Below are 6,000 nucleotides of genomic sequence, written 5' to 3'. Positions count from 1 at the left end.
CTGCTTTTCCCCCAATCATAATATTATGCAATACTAATTTTCATGTTTGTTGACTTCCTACTTGACTTAACAATTGCCTTATCAAACTTATCTCATTTAAATGTATGTTGGTTTCAAACACCTGTTTCTTGACTCAGTTCTTCCTGCCTGTCCCCCTCGAGGACGGCTGGATAGTGATCATGTGGGACATGATGTCAAGGAAGCTCCATGTACTTGACCCGCTCATCAGGGGAGAAGGTCCACCTGACGCAACGAGAGATAAGCATGAGATGATTGTCTGGAAGCTACATCATGCACTTTTCCAATGCCTTAATGAGTATTATGCTGGGTGGCCAACGCAAGACGGACAATGGGCAACCAAATACCCCGTAATAGCTGAAGAAACATTCTGCAGGCAAGCTTTTTTCTGCTGTTCCTAATCACACATTCAGAGCTACATGGCAGCATGAAATTTACTTCAGTTTTCTGAAATTAAACTTATTTTTATCTTTCCATTTTTCTGATCCATTTTTCGCTATCTTACGAACAGAGATGAAAGTGGTGGGTGTGCTCTCCATATAATTAGGCACTACGATGGCCAGAAGCTCAAAATCCCCCTGACCAAGGTGACGCCTTTTTCCCATTTTTCTTTTTTTTCTGTTATTAATTTATTTCCACTGTAGTCGATACGGCTCCAGCATCGTTGATTTCTGTATCACATCTTGAAGCAAAATACAATTTTCCGTATTTTTTTACAGTACAACGCTGGCAGAACAAAAAGGCAAGCACTTCATGAGTGCATCAAGCTGCAGGGGAACTCATCAAAGTTTGCGCATGAGGCTCTGTGGACTGTCCTGGCGCCAACGGACTCATGGGTTGGTTCAATCCACTCTGGGTAAAGGCCACATTGATTTTATTTTTAAATAAAGTTGCTAATGTGGTATGTGCGGTAACAGCTGTGAAATCTGAACCTTCGAACCTAGTTCTATGAAATCATGTACCCTAAGTACTTTTTTTCATTCATCAAGAACCAGGCCCCCAAATAATGTAACGCTCGAGACCGTTTGCGTTAAGCCATGCTCGTTTCGTAGTTTTTCGGTCAGCAACTATGTTTTCTTAACCTAGTACGGACCATTTCTCTTTGCTTTTCAATCGCCCAGCCTTTTTTCTTTTATATCCGGCGATCGTTTTTGGTTACTAGCATACTATGTGCATCCATACGGTTAGTTACCGCCTTTTGTGAAACATCTGAATTTGTTACCTCATCCGGTCCAAAATGTTGCCTTAATCGAAGCTCACGAGCCAAACACAAAGTACAACTCTTTTCTTCCCGTAAATCTATACAACCAAACCTTTTTAGGTGACGTTGTTTTACCAAACCAAACATGGCATATTATGTCGACAGCACAGAAAATAAAAAATAAAAAATCATGTACAATCCCGTTTTACACTTAGAGTATCGAAAAAGGCAATCTCCATTATTTACAGTCAGACAAAATCGATCCGCACCTTTTTTCCCACAGTTCATGCAAGTTTATTAATGATCCAGCACGTACAGTTCTCATGAGGAGCTACAAAATCGATTCTGTCTTCTTTTTTCTTATATTAAATTTTAAACTTTTTTATTTTTCTAGCACAACTATGATCACAACGATATTAATCTAGTAGCGAAAGTCCTACTTTGCCGAGAAGCCCGTATGAGCTGCAGTCTGTCGGGTTAATCATTATTACTCGGCCAAAATCGGCACTGAAGATCGAGTCACTTACTAGTCCACAATGCAGTGTACCAAGGCCCGAAGTTCCAAGTCATTGTCTTCTATTCAATATTTATTTCACTTACAATCCGCTTCAAGGCCAAATGCTACTTAAGTAGCAACGTATTAGTTTTTCCCTATGGATCTCGTGCCGTGCTTCAAGGCCAAGTATATTTGAATAGATTTCGTAGCATGTAGTCTTATAGTTTTGAACTCGTTTAACCTTGCCGTCTCGCGCGCACATAATGCATTTAGCTCAACTTAAACTCAACAACTCTTGTACACAGCTAGAATGCAAATTTTGATCCACAAGGCACAGATGTGCATCAAGCTACTTAGTGCATTCATACATGACATTCGTTCCACTTAGGTCTTAATCGGTACTTAGGTTTACATACCATTCGTTGAAAACTACACCTATAGATCGCTCAAATCATGCTAGGTTTTTGCAGTCCATTAGATTATATTCGAACCAAAACGATACGGCGGCGGACTCATTGCGAATTTAGTTCTAACACGTTCACATCCAAAAGGTCTTCTCAGTCTGCGTTCGCTCTTCCTTAGTCACACAAACGCTTTGCCGCTCCTCAATCTATGATCACGTCGTACACGAACTCTGGGATGTCCCCTTTGTTCCCTTTCATTGTCACAATCTCGTATGCTAGCTTCGCCCATAGATGGTCTATCTGCCCCTAAATGAAAGCAATCAAAGCAGCATGAGTTCAATTTTTTTTCGTATGTCCACTGAATAACTTAGATATCCTCAATTGGATTGTTGCACAAGGCAATTACATTTGTTTTTTTTTTGCAACAACTAACCTGGTTCAGTGATGAACAGAGGTACAGGCCGGTGAATTCAGTGTAGTAGTGTGCGATGTAGATCCCACTTTCCTCCCTGTCATTTTAAATTTTCTTGTCAGTACTCCATAACTAGTAAATTTCAACGTTTTTAATACACTCATCGGGTAGGGTGTGAACAGACCTGCTGCACGGCGCATGCTGTGCCACTAGTGGATACTTGAATGTCCATCCTTCAGTTTCAATCAAGCCGTTGCCGAAGAAATTGTTGAACAGAGAACAGAACCTGCGCTGGAACTTTTTTGCACGGCCTTCATGTTTGATTTTCATCTCATCCATTTCATCTGTCTCCGTTGGGTCCAGGACCATCACCGTTTTTTCATCCTTATCCAGCAGGTACATCGACCAGCAGTCCATAAAATCGACTGGGAACCAGAATTGTCCAGCAATTTCTTTTTGTCAGAAATAGGTTATGACAAGAATTTATAATATTTACGTGTCCAGATGTTAGTGGAAATTCACTTTTTTCAGCCAGTCAATCCTGTACCCAGCCTTTTCTGAATTCATCATATCCTCGATGTAATCCCAGTCAGTTTCTCCATCATCCCTGCAGACCTCATCCTGTAATTTGAAAAGTACATTTTTTCATCAGTGCCTTCCGATAGTATAGTAATTAATACTCACATCCAATTCAGACTTTTTATGTTTTATTTTTACTCACAACAAATTTGGGGTCGAACAACCCTCTGAATCTATCCAGCCACCCGCGGTATATGCCATTATCTTTCTCGCGTAGCATGCGTTGAACACACCTCCACATGTTCATTGTTACCTCACCACCTGGCGTCAATTCATCTTTCATATCTTGCCCAGATGCAACTGCCAGTATTGGATCGTAATGCTTAACCCATTTCCTGCATTTCAATGTTCCTTCATTTATCAGTATTTTTCTTCTGTTTATGCACCCAACGAATGACACCCAGTAATATTAAATGCTTACCTATTCAGTATCGGTCCCTCGCATGCAAGCAAATTAGAGTTGAATTTGAAAATGCATTCATCGCTGGGCTCTGAGTGGTTCAACCCAATTGAGCGGGGGTATTTATCACCCCAAGCCTTCCTGTCAGTGATATGCCCAGTTTTGTGTCCATCTATATGCGATGGATTCAGTGTCTTCCCCCTGTTACTAACCGTGTGTTTGATGCCGCACTTCCGCAGATATTCCACGACAACTTGTTTCAACATCGTCAGCCGAACATCACTTCCTGTTTCGAAACCTTTTGCTCTCCCCTGGCCATCACCGCCATCTGTGCGACATAGTCAGGTGCAACAATCATTAAAATGGACAACGAAATTCATAGTGGGATATCAGGTTGACATTTATGGACATTTACCTCCATCATCCCGACGGAAAGATGGACCAGGATGGCAGTTTGTTTGGACATCCAACACATGTGCTCGAGCTGGTTCTGGCTGCTCTGTATGGGCAACGTCTCTGGTAGTTGTAGGAGGTGCTGCAATTGCATCCGAGGAGGTCAGCTGGCATGCATTACTCCTATGTCCACCTGTAGTCCTTCTTCCACCCTCGTTGGCACTGCTACAGCTGTGAAGGTACATGAGGACAGCTTGCTGTAATGTGGATGCCGAACCACCACCTACAGTGGACAATCCGCTTCTACGAGGTTCACCGTCATCCGTATCTGTGTCAGACGACCAAATGATCATTTTCCATTAGAACTCAAATAAATGACAGGAGGGAAACACTAAATGCACGGTGTAATTTTGCGGCAATTACCTCCGTTTTCACGATGAAAGGAAAGACCAGGACGACAGGTTGCAGCAATATCAAAGGCACGTGCACGTGCCCTCCGTTGCTCAAGGGAACGGTTCTCATTCCCGTCGCGTTCACCATCTGAATTGTCATCAACACCATGCCAGCCTAGCAAGATGAGGCCGTTCAATGGTGGGTCTTCGTCCAACTCATCTCCTTCCCTTCCGCTTCCAACTACCAACACAGCTGCATTATGCACAAAAACCAGGTAAGTTCTCTCCACTATAGTCTAAATACTTTGTTTCAAGTGTGAACAACATGTTTTCGAAATATATGATAGTAGTAATCACCTCCGATCCACGCAATCCACCGGATGCATGTGTTCAATGAAGCAAGTAAATCAGTTAAATTATTTAATCCCAGCAAATTTGATCCATCCTCCATTTGCTCATCTTCTTCCATGTAGTCGATCGGCACTTGTGATGCCACGGCAAGGAACTCTTCATCCAAGTCTGGAACAAACATACTCTCGGTGATCATCTTGCGTACTTTTAAATTATATATTATTTCTTTTTACCATCATACCCGTTGATTCATGTTCATCGATTATGTATTCAGGAGGCACCCCTGGTGGAACATATGACGACTCGTCGTCTGCATCTGCAAAACCAGGTCAACATTTTACTTGCATCGAAGCAAAATGTTCATTGCATTTCATTCTATACATTACTTAAGATAAGCAATCAATTACCATCCTCGTCAAACAAGGGCAGTAGATTCCTTCCATCTATGTTGTTAAATTTCTCATAAAACGGACTCCGACTCGTCGCTGCCTGCTCACTTGCTTTCGCAAGTGCTCTTAGGTTGCTGTCAGTGACAATCAATGCCCCCACAGCCTGACTACTGATATGCTGACGGTGTTCCTGGCTGCTATGTTCCAGCTCTTCCCAGTTGATGCGATCATCATCATCTCTCTGTGGCGTGTTGTTCCCATTTGCGTCAACTCCCGTTCCATGATCTGCATGATTGAAGATTTTAGTATCAATGTCAATTTTTGGTTTTTTAGCTACTATATATCCCAAAACAAATTCAGAAAGACCCACTGCATCCTTTATTATTTTTAACGACATTACCTTCGTTGTACCCTTCCACTCCTAGGTCTGATGGCATCACCCGAGCCTGCTCAAAGATGCCTGTGTACACGCAACCAAGCTGGTTCATATGATGTCAGCCTTCAACCATCAGCTTAAACAGGAATGTTATGTACCTTCAAAAAGTTTTGGATTGCCAATTGCTTGTTCTACCACAGCTAGTGCAGCGGCAGATAAGCTCCGCACGTGCTCCCTCCTTTCTGGTTCAGATTCTCCCTCAGCATTCATGTCAACTGTGGCAGTTGATGATCCTCTACGAGATGGTAGAATTCCATGAATTGCCCCTCTGTCAAAAATAGTGCAACACAAATTATTTTTTCGAAACGCATTAGTGCTGACTGGTTCATACTTGCACCTTCAACTAAGTAGAAGGATCAAGTTTTTGAACTCACATTCAAGGTCTGCTTTCGCTTTAGCCTTGAGTTCTTGTAGCTCGGCTCTGAGGTAGTCCCCCCTGCTACGAAGCATTGCAGCTCTGCATGAGGTCTGAGTAGAGAATTGGGCCATGTTTGACACAGTTTCACCACCATTGCTGATCCTAGGCTGT

The sequence above is a fragment of the Aegilops tauschii genome, chromosome 2, assembly GCF_002575655.3.
Source record: "Aegilops tauschii subsp. strangulata cultivar AL8/78 chromosome 2, Aet v6.0, whole genome shotgun sequence".
NCBI lineage: Eukaryota > Viridiplantae > Streptophyta > Magnoliopsida > Poales > Poaceae > Aegilops > Aegilops tauschii.
Note: the sequence above shows the minus strand (reverse complement) of the source record.